Source organism: Callithrix jacchus, chromosome 9, assembly GCF_049354715.1.
Source record: "Callithrix jacchus isolate 240 chromosome 9, calJac240_pri, whole genome shotgun sequence".
Classification (NCBI taxonomy): Eukaryota; Metazoa; Chordata; class Mammalia; order Primates; family Cebidae; genus Callithrix; species Callithrix jacchus.
In genome coordinates this window covers 115,537,012-115,552,034 of record NC_133510.1, presented here as the reverse complement: position 1 = coordinate 115,552,034, position 15,023 = coordinate 115,537,012, and the positions used below count along the sequence as shown (strand labels likewise).

Sequence of the window (15,023 nt, the reverse complement as noted above, 5' to 3'; positions counted from 1 at the left end):
AACTGCTCTAGTTCCCAGAGATTCAGCAATGACCAAGACAAAGTCTCTACTCTCACATAGGTGACTCTATAGAAAGAAACAAACAAAAAATAAATATACAATATAAAGTCAGGAAGTCATAAATGAGATAAAGAAAAATAAAGCAATGCAATTTAAAAAAAGAAAGTTTATTTTGCAATAATAAATAAATAAAATAAAGCATAAGGGGCTGTGATATTGTGCAAAATCCAGAATAAAATAAGAGAGCCAACCACACGAGACAAACGTTCCAGGCAGAGGGAACGGCCAGTACAAAATCCTGTAAGGTAGATTACTACCATTGCCATTTTCCAGATGATGAAACCAGACTAACTCTAAGACTTAGAGAGGTTAAGCAATTATCCAAGATCACATAGCTCAGAAGTGACAAAACTTAGATTAAAATCCAAGTCTGATTCCAGAGCTCATGATTGTCGTCACTATGTTGTTACACCTTCACTCTCAGAAGAGGAACTGTATTAAGACTATGAATTTGCCTTTGCATACTGCATTAGCTATATCCTAAAGAAACTGATACATATTTTTATTATATCTTTCTCTAGATATTTCATAATCTCAGTGTGATTTCCCTTTGAGCCAAGAGTTGACTCAATGAGGTTTCAAATTTCCAGAAGTCAGAAGGGTTTTTTTGTTTTTCTCAAAGGAAACAAGGGTTAAGTCAAACTCAGTGGAAATGATTCACCATATTTATGTTGCATTTTATAGTTTATAAAGTGCATTTATTCTTCTTCTTCTTTAAAACCCAATAAAATGAATTAGATAGGAAAATAGCCTTCTCATCTTACATAGCTCAGAAATGTAAATTCATAATCTAAGAAGAGACAACAACTAGCAAATGGCCAAAATAACTTCACACTGCACCCTACCACAGCTCTGTAAAGAATCTACCATGTGGAATTTGATGCTAGACTCCTGAGATATCCAGGAGATGGTATTGTGTGGTAGTGAGCAGTAGCCTCTGAAGTCACCCTGAGGTCCAAATCCTCACATTCCCACTTAGAAGTTGTGAATGTCTTCCTCTCTCTAAGCCTCAGTTTCCCTAACTGTAAAATGGCCATAAACAGTAGGACGTTCTTCATAGGATTACTGGAAAGATTACATGAAAACATGGTTTCCATCATTCCTAAAATGAAATATAAATACCTTACTATGCACAGGGCCTGTGCAAAGTCATAGATAAGGCTGCATGTGACCTGGCTCCGACTCACCTGCCTGCACACTCCCCCAGCTTCATTCCCCTACTTGGTCTTCTTAGAACACGCTTAGCTTATTCCAAACTCATAGCCTTCACCCTTGCCATGCCTTCTTCCTGGAACATTTTCCCCACAAGTCTTCTCATGCCTTCCTCTCTCACTGCATTCAGGTCCTTGCTCAAATGCCTTTTTCCCCCTTCCAGTATTTCTGTCCCCTCCCCATAGCTATATTTGCCTTCACAGCACTTAGCACAACCTGCAAGTTACTTATTAGCTAATTTGTTTATTGCCTGCCTTCCCTGCAGGTAGAAGAATCCCATGAGGACTGGAATTTGGTTTATTTTATTCATACTTTGTCCCCAATACCTCCAGAAGCTAATAAATAAATAGTAGCTGCATTAATACAAGCATGGAGGGCACAGCACAGGGTAGAATGGAGAGAACTCTGAGCCTCTCACCTGCTGCATCACCTGAAGCAGCTCAACCTCTATATGACACATCAGATTTCATTGGGGAAGAATCTCACTGATCTTTTTTCTTCTTTTTATATATGAAAAGTAGTAATATGTATCAGACTACCAGCATGAGACTTACCTTGGGGCACTTGCTAAAAATACAGGCTCCTGATCCACACCTCCACCTCCTTGGACCCACAGAATCTTTGGGGGATCCAGGAATCTGCATTTCAACAAGCACCCTGGGCAGTTTCTAAACAATCTAAAGTTTGAGTTCTACTTATCTCGAGGGCTCTTTGTCCCTATTGAATCCCAACATCAGGATTTGAGGTGTGTTGATTCTCTAGAACACTCCTTTCAGCACACAAGTGCACTGCCTGGCCATTTTAGCCACCAGGCTGGAGTACAGTGGTGTGAGATCTCAGCTCACTGTAAACTCCGCCTCCCGGATCCGAGCGATTCTCCTGCCTCAGCCTCCCAAGTAGCAGGAACTACAGGCATGTGCCACGCCATGCCTGGCTAATTTTTGTATTTTTAGTAGAGACAGGGTTTCACCACGTTGGCCAGGCTGGTCTTGAACTCCTGACTTCAAGTGATCTGCTCATCTTGGCCTCCCAGTGTGCTGGGATTACAGGTGTGAGCCACCGCACCCAGCAAAACCTTTTCAAGAAATGAGATTCAGTGTGCAGTGATGAGGACATACAAGTTTTCAACTGGGAAGTCTCCCTTAGTGAATATCACTATGTGGGAAATCATCAAAGAAAACTTGACTGAAACTTACTATAATCACGGTCTGTGATGGTTAATATTGAGTGCCAACTTTATTGGATTGAAGGATGCAAAGTATTGTTCTTGGGTGTGTCTGTGAGGTGTTGCCAATGGAGATTAACATTTGTGCCAGTGAACTAGGAGAGGCACACCCACACTCAATCTGGGTGGATGCCATCTAATCAGCTGCCCAAGTGGCTAGGATAAAAACAGGCAGGGGAACGAGGAGAGACTAGACTGGCTGAGTCTTCCGGCCTCCATTCTTCTCCCATACTGGATGCTTCCTGCCTTCAAACATCAGACTCCAAGTTCTTCAGCTTTTGGACTCTTGGACCTATACTAGTGATTTGCCAGGGGCTCTCGGGTATTCGACCACTGACTGAAGGTTGCACTGTGGGCTCCCCTACTTTTGAGGTTTTGGGACTCAGGCTGACTTTCTTGCTTCTCCGCTTGCAGATGGTCTATTGTGAGACTTCACCTTGTGATGGTGCAAATCAATACCCCTTAATAAACTCCCTTATATACATCTATCCTATTAACCCTGTCCCTCTAGAGAATCCTGACTGATACACCATCCCTCAGCACAAGTGCACACTTCAAAGTCTCAAACAATAATTGGCTCCCCCTAGGCTTCCTCAGTTTTGTTAATTTCTTCCTGGGTGAGCCACTTCACATAAAGTGGAAGTAAGTAATTTAAAGCTCCATCCTTAATAATGACTGCAGAAGTTCTTGCCACACCAAGGGTATGCTCCTATGAAGCAATTCTGCCCCGGACTTCTCAGCCATCACACCCAGGAATGACACCTGTGGTATCCCTCTCCCCCTCCACCCCATGGATCAGAAGTAGACCATGTAACCCCCGCTGGACCAATCGGATTCTTTCTGCTAGATGAAGGCAGGAGGTATCAGTTCAGAGTCAAATATCTGAAAACCCAGCAACTTCCCGGGCCCTGGAGCATAGGTAGCAGGGTCAGAGTGAGAGGCGTGATGCTGCCAGGAGTGTAGATATGAACAGAAACATCTGGTTTCCTTGCTCCTGCTCTTGGGTTTCCTATGGTGTCCAGATATTCTTAACTCCATTCTCCTTTTGTGTTTAAGCTTCAATAAATCCATTCCTAAAGAGACCCCAAAATACAAAGTCTCAGATATTTACACGTGAAAGACCCAACAGGACCTGATAGTTTTCTGTGATGCTGGAGACTTCCTTGAGCCTTGGTTTCCCCATTTTCTGCAGCCATAATCACTTCTGAATCCCCTCCCACCAAATTAGGGTTGATCAGAGAATCTCAAGAGCCTCAGAGCCCATAGAAATTCTATAATTTATTTAGCACTCTGTTGCTCAGGCTGGAGTGCAATAGTGTGATATCAGCTCACTGCAACCTCCACCTCCTAGGCTCAAGCGATTTTCCTCACTTGGCCTCCCAAGTAGCTGAGACTGCAGCGCCTGCCACTACCACCCAGCTGATTTTTGTATTTTTAGTAAAGACGGTGTTTCACCATGTTGGTCAGGCTGATCTCAAACTCCTGACCTCAAGTGATCCACCCACCTCGGCCTCCCAAAGTGCAGGGCTTACAGGCATGAGACACTGCACACGGCCAGCCTTTTAATTTTGTAGGTTATAAACTGAGGCATGGATATGGGATGTAGTTTGCTCAAAGCTACACAGCAATTGAATAGTAAGGCTAGAAGAGGAACCCAAGTCTCCTGGCTTTTAATGCAGAGCCGCCTCTAGACATTAGGGAAATGCAAAGGATGGTTCCTTCTTCCTTCCATTCTTTTATCAATCTCTTCCTTTTCTTCTTCTTTTTCTTTTTTTAATTACAGATGTTTCTAGGAGAGTGAATATGGGGGCAAGGGGAGAAATCCAGCACTTCAGAGGTCAAATTCTTGGATAAAGAGAAACTTGGTGCAAATCCTATACCTTATCTGATCTTGGGAAAAAGAACTCAACCTCTCTGTGCCTCAGTTTTCTCATCTGCAAAATGTTGAAAACATTGGCCGGGTGCAGTGGTTTATGCCTGTAATCCCAGCACTTTAGGAGGCAAAGGAGGGTGGATCACCTGAGGTCGGGGGTTCGAGACCAATCTGATTAACATGGAGAAACCCCATCTCTACTAAAAATACAAAAAAAGTAGCTGGGCGTGGTGGCGCATGCCTGTAATCCCATCTACTCAGGAGGCTGAGGCAGGAGAATCACCTGAACCTGGGAGGCAGAGGTTGCAGTGAGCTGAGATGGCAACACTACACTCCAGCCTGGGTGGCAGAGGGAGACTCTGCCTCAAAAAAAAGAAAAGAAAAGAAAATGTTGACTTCAGAGGGGCTATTGTGAGGATGGAATGAGACAGTGGACGATACCTGGCACTACTGAATAAACTCTTAAAACAGTAGCTGTTATTATTGTTGTTGATGATGATGTCATTACTGGCCATGCAGACAAAAGTACTGAGTGAAAATTAGGTCATACCTAAAAGAAGTGAGGCTGCAGGCTACTTAGGACTTCATAAAGCATGAAAGTCAGAGTTACCTTCCAGCCACTGTCCTCCCTCTGACATACAGTCAGTTCAGTTATGTGAGGCAAAGTAAGTTTTAATTCCAGGGAAAATTCACGAAGCCACCCACCCAGCAAGTTTCTGGGGCATTTATCCATGTTTGCCAGGAAACACAAATAGAACCATTGAAAGAGCCATACACTCAAGGAAAATAAAAAGATGCAGAAATATTCGGGAACGAAGATATCACAAGTAGCCATAAAAGAGAAAAGCTGACATCAACCAAAATGTCTGCCAACCAGGGAGTGGTTATGTAATCCAGACATGACTGCTCAATGAAATATTACATACCCAGTAAAAATGTTTGCAGGGTATGGTGGCTCACGCCTGTAATCCCAGCATTTTGGGAGGCCAAGGTGGGCAGATAACCTAAGGTCAGGAGTTCGAGACCAGCTGACCAACATGGAGAAACCCCATCTCTACAAAAAATACAAAATTAGCTGGGTGTGGTGGCACATGTCTGTTATCCCAGCTACTCAGGAGGCTGAGGCAGGAGAATCGCTTGAACCTGGGAAGTGGAGGTTGTGGTGCGCCAAGATTGCACCATTGCACTCCAGCCTGGGCAACGAGATCAAAACTTCATCTCAAAAAAAAGAAACATTGTTTGTGGCCAGGCTCACACCTGTAATCCCAGTACATTTGGAGGTTGAGGGAGGTGGATCACTTCAACCCAGGATTCAAGACCAGCCTGGGCAACATAGTGAAACCCCATCTGTACAAAAATACAAAAAAAAAAAGAAGCTAGCTGGACATGGTGGTACATGCCTATAGTCCTAGCTACTTGAGGTGGAAGGATTGTTTAAGACCGGGAGGTCAAGGCTGCAGTAAGCTATGATCAGGACACTGCACTTCAGCCTGAGCAACAGAGGGAGACCCTGTTTCAAAGCAAAACAAAACAAAAAAAAAAACAAATGTTGTTCATGACCAGGCATGGTGGCTCACGCCTGTAATCCCAACACTTTGGGAAGCTGACATGGGAGGATTGCTCGAGCCCAGGAGGGGTCAAGCAATCCCAACACTTTGGAGGCTGCAGTGAGCTATGATTGAACCACTGCACTCCAGCCTGGGTGACAGAGCGAGACCCTATCTCTAAAAAATGATAATAATCGTAATTTTCATGAAGACAGGCAAGACATAGAGACATGCTTAGGAAGAAATTTAAAAAGATACAAAACTGTTGTGCACAATATAAACAACCATGATTTGTGAAAATCATATATCAAAAAAAGACAAAGACAATTGCCCTGAAGTGTTCACATCGGCTCTTTGGATGATGGAATTATGGATAGTTTTCACTTATTCTTTTTTGATGTTTTCCAAATTGTTTAATGGGTTTGCCCCCTTTACCACAAGAAAAAAATACATATTAAAATGTAAACATTTTTGGTGGGTATGTCGAGGAAGCTTAGATCTGGGAAAAACGTTAGAGGTCATCTGGTTCAAATGTCTTATTCAACAGAAAAAGGAACTAAGCCCAGAGAAGTTGAGTAACTTTCACAAGGTCACGTCGCTGCTGAGCAGCAGAAGTGGGATCGAACTCATGTGTCTTCAGTGTCAGTTCAGCTTTGGTCCAACCACAAGAGATTACTAACCCAGGGATAGTATAGAGGGAAGGAAAACAAAAGAGAAAGGGAAATGGAAAAGAAAGAGGGAAAGGAGGAAGAAAGGAAGAATGGAAGGAAGAGAAGAAAAATCCTAAAACACTTCCCAAGCTACCTACTTTCCTACTGCTGCCCCCCCCCCAAATATTTTGAGTCATTTGTGGACCTACTCATTTCCATTAAGGCTTAATAATCTCATAATCTTAATTTCATCAAGACACTTAATATGGTTTGGCTGTGTCCCCACCCAAATCTTGAATTACAGCTCCCACAATTCCCATGTTGTGGGAAGGACCCAATGGGAGGTAATTGAATCATGGGGGCGAGTCTTTCCCATGCTGTTCTCATGATAGTGAATAAGTCTCATGAGATCTGATGGTTTGATAAAGGGGAGGTCCCTTGCACATGCTCTCTCTCTTGCCTGCCACCATGTAAGACGTCCCTTGCTCTTCCACCATGATAGTGAGGCCTCCCAATCATGCGGAACCATGAGTCAATTAAGTCTCTTTCCTTTATAAATTACCCAGTCTCAGGTATGTCTTTATTAGCAGAATGAGAACAGACTAATATAACTCTGCTGAACATTCTTCCTCACTAATATTCCCCAAGATAAGAAAACTTGCAGGAAGTGCCAAGAAACAATTTTTGGGTCTGATTTAATTACCGCTGTTCTTGTCTATTAGAGCACTCACCAAGAACTTGGATTTAAATGTTCCCCCCAAAGCCAGTGTGGAATGCAGTGGACTCAGTATCAAGAAAAGTTAATTTTGAATGTCAGTGTAATTCCTACAGGAAAACACTCTTCTATAATTTACCTTCCCAATCCATTAATGCTTTGACAGTGTAGGGATTTGATATCTGAGTCACATCTTGCAAACCAATCTGCACAGATTCGTTCATAAAAAGACTATCTTGACTAAACTACATTAAAGTGCAAACCAGCTAACTTCCTCACCTTGCCCCCACCCTCAAATACTGTGTACAAAAGACAAGACAAAAGCGTCTGCTAAGTCCTTGGTTAAAAATGGCCTCACCTAGGAGGGACCCTTTCATAGTCACGCTCTTTTAAGAAGGGTGTGGGAGATGGGAAAGACAGGGGGTGGAGATATAGAAAGACAGAGATAGAGAAAAAGAGAGCATTTTATGTTAAATCCAGAAAGACATGGAGAGGGAGGCAGAGAATAGAAACAAAATGATTGAAACAAAGAGAGGCAAAGAGATAGAACCAGTGAATGAGAGACAGATAGGAAGACAAAGAAACTGACAGAGAAAGATAGAGATAGAAATAGACACTGCATGTGTTTTTGCTCGTCTCTCTATCCATAGCACCCAGCACAGCCCTTAGCCCATAGTAGATGTATATGTGTTTACTTAATCAGATAATGAATGAGTCAGTTAGAGAGTGAATGAAGTTACTGGAAATACGTCAAAATCGAGATTAGAAATATGAATATGGGGGAATGCAATTAAGAAACAACTTGGCTGGTTCTGGTGGTGCACGCCTGCTCCCAGCTACTCAGGAGGCTGAGGCAGGAGGATGGCTTGAGCCCAAGAGATCAAGGCTACGGTGAGCCATGATCACACCACTGCACTAGAGCCTGGGTGACAGAGTGAAACCTGTCTTCAAAAAAAAAATTAAAAAGAAGAAAGAAAAGAAAAGAGACAGCTAGGGAAGCTGGCAGTAGTTGTTTCTAGGGATGGAGCGGGAACAGAGGAACAGAAACTAAGTTATAGATATGTTATAATCTGACTTAAACTATGTAGTTGTAGAACTTTGAGGAAATACAGCTAATCTCTAAAACAAGATCATAAAAATGAAATGTAACGACTGTACCAGAATTTTTTTTTAATACAAGAGGGAAGATGAAAAGGAGCGAGAGGAATTTTCCAAATGGTGAGAATTAAGGAAGAGAAGGTAAGGGAGGAGGCATTCTGGAGCGCAGTTCATAAAGTTTAGAGGATACCGGTGCCCACAGTTTAATTCTGAGAAACGTAATTCCTGGGATACTTTGTTCAGAAAGGTCTGTTCCCGCCGTGCTTTTGGTGAAGCCAGCTCTGCATTCTGTGGTCGCTATGGGACTCAAGAATCGATGCTCAAGCCAAAAGCAATCAATTAGAACATGAGGGGGAGACCCCAAATGAAACTCTGCCCAATAGAAGTGTGACCTATTTGATTGGGGTAAATCCAACCAATCAGATCCTCTCTCGGAAAGTATAGCCACCGGGGCAGGCACCCCTCCTGCCCTTTTGACACCGTGAGATTGGGGGGTTCCTGTCTGTGAATCTCCTGAAATTGTATACAAAAAAAGTATGTGTGCTGTAGTTTCCCAAGCACAATAGCTTTACGCAGATTTTCAGAGGAACCTATGATGAAGAAAGATTAAGAACTAGTAAAAGAATAAAGTAATTGTTTACACTTTTTAATTGGAAGATTTCATGTAAAAATCTAGATTTCTAACTTCCGAAAACAGGCAGTAACTTTGAACCTGTAATTTTTCACGGTAAGGACCACCCAGAGCTGCGTTGCTGCTGCTCCCTGTAGATGGAGCATGCGTTCCCAGCTCACTACATCCCACCACTCGTGTTTTCGGGCTTTGCCTGCTTCAGTTGTTAACATTTCATGCCTGGACCCTGTAAGCAATTGGCTTTGCAACTCCCAGGGAGGAAGGAGGCCCCCTTCTCTCAGCTCGTGTTTGGAGAAAAGGAGGAAATGAAAGTGAAAAGTCAGCCAGATGAGGTCAGTGGAAGAACCGGTTGGCGCCGCTGGCCAGATCTGGAGGTTAAAAATTAAACCCCCTACTCCTAACCACAATTCTATCTATAGATCACAGGCATGGTATGGAGGAACCTTATCCCAAAAGGCACTGCTCTTATTCAACCACTCAAGACCCCATCTGGTCACGTTCACCATGCTTGCTAAATCAATCACGACTCTCTCACATGTGCACCTCTTAGATGTGTTAGATTGTGAGCCTTTAAAAGGGCCAGGATTTTCTTCATCAGGGAGCTTAGTTATTGAGGCATCTATGCCTGCCACAGGTCCCGGCCAAATAAAATTACCACTTCCTTCTCCATTTGAAGCTCAAGAGGTTTGTTTGCAGCTGCTCTTGCTTCACCAGCTGTCAGAAACTTGCTAATTCAGACTAACATGTGAGTGGTTGCTATGTTCACATTTTTGCAATAGGAGCCTATTGAGCCCATCAGTTCCTAATGATGAAATTCATGGAGCACATCACTGAGTCCTTCTCAGGCCATGTTTTGCTTCAGGTAGAAGCAAAATACCGAAATGCAGTTCTAGCCATTCTACCTCCCAAAGATCTGTAATCTTCTGTAGATCTGCCCAGATTTCTCTACATTCCGTTTTTGCTGTTTTGTTTTGGGTTGGTTTCTCAGGAAGATTTTTGTTTTCTTTTGTTGGTTTTTAAGATTCATTATTAGTTGCTGGAATTCTAGCTTTGCCCCTCAAAAGATTCTGGCCCCCTAGCAAAAAGTGAAGTCAGTAGCACCCTTTGATTGACTCAAACCCTTGAAAGCTTGTTTTCTTCCCTGGCTCTGAGGTAACAGTCACAGACAGCCACTATTGCTGGGGTCGTGCTGTGAGAAACCCTGTTACCTTTGCGTAATAAAGAGCTGTACTGTTTGAAACTGCCTCATACTGGGCCCATTTTCCTAGCTGCTTGACACCCATATAAGGACAAAATGACTTTGAATTGAGGGGTGGCAGCAACGAAAACAAAGCTGTCCCATGTCAGAGTCTGTGCTGCTCTTTATCCTACAAGCTTGAAAACAGTGACTTCCATTATAACTCAGAGGGGAAGAGAGATTTCTTGCCTGAGGTGAGTGTCTAAGAGACTGAATCTCTACTTTACTTGAGTTAATTACATTTGATTCAGTACTTACTGAATATCATTATGTGAAATGCAGTATGTGTGACATGTGGGGACACAAGAATGAGGAAGACAGAGTCACGGCTCCTAAAAAACACTTGAAGACTAGGCCAGGCATGGTGGTTCAGACCTGTAATTTTAGCACTTTGGAAGATTGAGGTGAGAGGATTGCTTGAACCCAGGAGTTCAAGACCAGCCTGGCCAACAAAGCGAGGCCCCATCTCTACAAAAAAAAAAAAAATCAAAAACTTAGCTGGGCATGACGTTGTCAGAGGCATTCGAACCACAGCAACTCCATCTTGACTAGGGGCTGGGGAAAATAAGGCTGAGACCTACTGGGCTGCATTCCCAGGAGGTTAGGCATTCTAAGTCATAGGATGAGATAGGAGATCGGCACAAGATACAGGTCACAAAGACCTTGCTGATGAAATAGCATACAGTACAGAAGCCAGCCAAAACACACCAAAACCAAGATGGCGACCAACGTGACCTCTGATCATCTCCACTGCTCATTATAATATGCTAATCACAATGCATTAGCATGCTGGGAGACACATTCACAGCACCATGACAATTTACAAATGCCATGGCAACTTCCCTACATTTTCTAAAAAAGGGGAGGAATCCTCAGTTCTGGAAATTGCCTACCCCTTTCCTAGAAAACTCATGTATAATCTGCCCCTTGTTCACCATATAATCAAGAAGTAACAAGAAGTATAAGCAACTGGGCAGCCCACGCTGCTGCTCTGGCTATGGAGCCGCCATTCTTTATGCCTTTACTCTGTTAATAAACCTGCTTTCAGTTTATTCTATGGACTCATCCCGAATTCTTTTTCACGTGAGATCCAAGAACCCTCTCCTGGGATCTGGATGGGACTCTCTTCCAGTTACAGTGGTGCATGCCTGTGTTACTAGCTTCCCGGGAGACTGAGGCAGAAGGAACGCATGAGCCCTGGAGGCTGAGGCTGCAATGAGCCATTTTCACGCCACTGCACTCCAGCCTGGGTGACAGAGAGAGACTGCCAAAAAAAAAGTATTGAAAAAAATACAATGAAGAAGAAAAGAATAGCTCAGGGCCCTGGCAAGAGTGAGACTTGTGTGAACACTGTCATTTTTATTGTTTAGCCACACCTTCCAAAAGACATTCTTCCCTCCACCAAATTCTCTGGGGCCAGATCTGAGTTTCAGAGGTGTGAAAATAACTCAGGGCTGGGTGCGGTGGCTCACACCTGTAATCCCAGCACTTTGGGAGGCCAAGGCAGGTGGATCACCTGAAGTCAGGAGTGAGAGACCAGCCTGGCCAACATGATGAAACCCTGTCTCTACTAAAAATACAAAAATTAGCCAGGCCTGGTGCCACATGCCTGTAATCCCAGCAAATCAGGAGGATGAAACTGGAGAATCGCTTGGACCTGGGAGGTGGAGTTTGCAGTGAACTGAGATGGAGCCACTGCACTCCAGCCTGGGTGACAGAGACGAAACTGTCTCAAAAAAAAAAAATAGCCGGGCATCATGGTACAGTATGCCTGTAGCTACTCAGAGGCTGACGCACGAGAACTGCTTGAACTCAGAAGGCTGCAGTGAGCAGAGATTATGCCACTGCACTCCAGCCTGGGTGACAGAGCAAGACTCCATCTCAAAAAACAAAAAAAAGAACCCAGGAAGAAAGCAAGAAAATTTTCAGGAGGGAAGCTGATAAAAGTTGACCAGGCAAAGTGAACTAGAACAGTGCTTCTCGAACTTTAACATGTATGTGGATGACCTGGGAGGTCTCATTAAAATCCAGAGTCTAATTCAGCAGGTCTGGGGTGAGGCCTGAGATTCAGCATTTCTCACCAGCTCCCAGGTGATGCCAATGCTGTTGCTGTGTCCAGGACCACACTTTGAGTAGCCAAGGTTTAGATGAGGACAGTGAACAGCCAGAGGTCTGTAGGAAAGAAGTGGCCACTGGGCATGCTTTATTTAGCTCACATTGTGGTCTTAAAACTTATTTATTTATTTATTTAAGGCAAGATCTCCCTCTGTCACCCAGACTGGAATACAGTGGTCCTATCACAGGTCACTGCAGCCTCGAACTCCTGGGCTCAAGCAATCATCCCCCATCAGCCTCCAGAATAGCTAGGGCTACTGACACAGGCCACCACACCAGGCTAATCTCTTTTTCTTTTTCTTTTTCTTTTTCTTTTTCTTTTTTTTGGTAGAAATGGGGTCTTGCTCTACTACCCAGCTTGGTCGCAAACTCCTGGCCTCAAGCAATCCTCCTAAAGTGCTGGGATTACAGGCATGAGTGACTGTACCAGGACCAAAAAATATTTTTATTATAATATTTTCTCTCCTTTTGTGTCTGTTTGAAACTTTTCACTATAATGAGTGTTTTTAAGTTTAAATTGCCCAAATCTAAAAGTGATGTTACTTCAAAGTCCTAACTTTTGGTTTCTCAAGAAATTGGAGACTGGCCACACAGGGTCTGCATTCCTGCCTGGCAGCCCTAAGTCTCCCTGGTCGGGCTCCCGGTGATTCCCACAGCCCATCTGCTCAGCACAGGACCCTGGTTACGAGCCAGGAACTCTGGAGCCACCTGCCTGGAGTCCCATCCTGACTTGGCACTTGCTACTCATGTGATCTTGGGCAAGTGCCTTGCACCTTGCCTACCTGCTTCCCTATCTGTAAAATCAGGGTCATCACAAGTAGCAAGTTCACAGGGGTGGTGAGGATTCAATGAATGAATGACTCCAGACAGCGCCTGGTACATAGTTGAAACCAGGTAAGAGTTGGGACCATTGTGCATCTACCTGGCCCTGGGTGCATCTGAGTTTGCAACCCCTGGTTTAGGAGGTGAAATACTAGGATACTGTCGGGATGGGGTGGGGTGGGGGGTGGAGACACCCTCTGATTGACTATGGAAACCTTGATCCTGGGAACGTGCCATGACCTGGGGTGGGAGTGCAGATGGGGGTAAAAATCAGATACACTGTCTCTCTAGTGCCCAGATTTCAGCACTTTCTAAGTCTCCCATCTTCCTATTCCTTTGAAAGACCCTTGAGCAAAGCCTGACCCGGGGTCCCAGACGGCTCCAGAAAAGGAGGTCCCAGGGTCCCAGTCGGCTCCACATCCAGACACCCCGTGACTACCAGAGAGGACCTGCCTTCGCTGCAGCCACCCGCGACCACCTGTTCCCCTCTCGCAGGAGCAGCCACGTTGGGGAGCCCTGCCGGGACCCGTCCCTCAAAATCCCAGAGGATAGCGTGGGTCCTGCGCCATCACCCAGCCCCCAAGTCCCTCATGGCCCTACCCCCGTTCTAGCGCATCCTCCGGCTCCAGCAGCCCCATTCCAGGAGGCAGCATCCCGCATCCCGCATCCCCGCCGCACCCCCACGCGACCCCCACGACAGCGCGTGCTGCAGCTTACGAGGGCAAGACCTGGTGGCTGCAGCCCCCGCCCGCCTTACCCGCCCGCAGCGTCGGTGGGCCGGTCCCTCCTTCGCCTCCAGCGGTGTCGCCTCTGTGACCGCTGCCACCACCGCGGCAAAGCCACCCGCGCGTGACCCTCGAGCACCAACACTACCCTCTACCCGGCTCTGCCCTTAAACGTGGGAACAGCCAGCGATCCTCATCCCCCCACCAGAGGGAAGCTCAGAAAGGGTTAACAAACCAAGATCAAGGGTTAGGAACACCACTGCCGCCTTCCTCCACCACCCCTCTCCCTTGTCCACCTCCCTTCCACTCTCCTTCCTCGCTCTCCCTCCTCCACTTTCACCACCCCTTCTCCCACCTACACCTTCATCACCCCTTCTTCCTCCTCCCCCACCTCCTCACCCTCCTCCACCTTCATCACTCCCTCTCCCACCCCCTCTCTCCTCCACCTCCACCCCCTTCCCTCCTCCATCACCCCCCACCCTGCTCCACCTTCATCACTTTCTTCCTCCTCCACCACCTCTCTCCCTCCTCCTCCCCCTTTTCCTCCTCCACCACCCCTCTCTCTTCTCCACCACCCCTCTCTCTTCTCCACCACCCCTCTCTTTCCCCCACCATCCCTCTCCCTCCCCCACCATTCCTCTGCCTCCTCCATCACCTCTCTCCCTCCTCCACTACCCCTTCTACAGTTGGGTTTCACTAAGGGTGCAGGCAGAACCCCTTCACACACCCCTCCCTCCCCATCAATTATTCCCTCATGTTGCTGTTCCCCAAATCACAGAGGCCGTTGCCCCCTGGGGCAATTGCTCTTGCTGTTCCTATACTGGAAACACTTGTCCCCTCTTCTAAGGATCCTCAAAGGAAAATCAAGGGGAGTTGGTTGGCCTCAAGGAGTCAGCCAACCAAAGTCCCTCCTTATCTAGTCTCTGAAGGAACTGCTGGCCCCAATGTGCAGGGTTTTCAATGAGTGGCTCAGATCGTGCCTAACCTGGACTTTCAACTCGTTTATGAAACTTTGATTTGTGACCCAAATGAAACCAAGTAGTTGTTGGAGTATTCAACAAAGTAGCTCACCCAAAGTGCACACAGTGGGCATTCCATAATGTTAGTGACCAT

General features: G+C 45.5%; 1 protein-coding gene across 9 annotated transcripts in view; it reads right to left on the bottom strand.

Annotated features, from left to right (window-relative positions):
• Positions 1-14,239, bottom strand: part of RPH3A (rabphilin 3A) — a 341,396-nt gene extending 327,157 nt beyond the window's left edge. For 8 of the 9 annotated variants that reach the window (XM_078337362.1, XM_078337365.1, XM_078337364.1 and 5 more), the window contains exon 1: positions 13,943-14,239. The gene's annotated coding sequence lies outside the window, so the exon portion shown is untranslated. The remainder of the gene's footprint in view (positions 1-13,942) is intronic. The other variant, XM_035257703.3, reaches the window with a different exon arrangement.
• Positions 14,240-15,023: the final 784 nt, after the last annotated feature.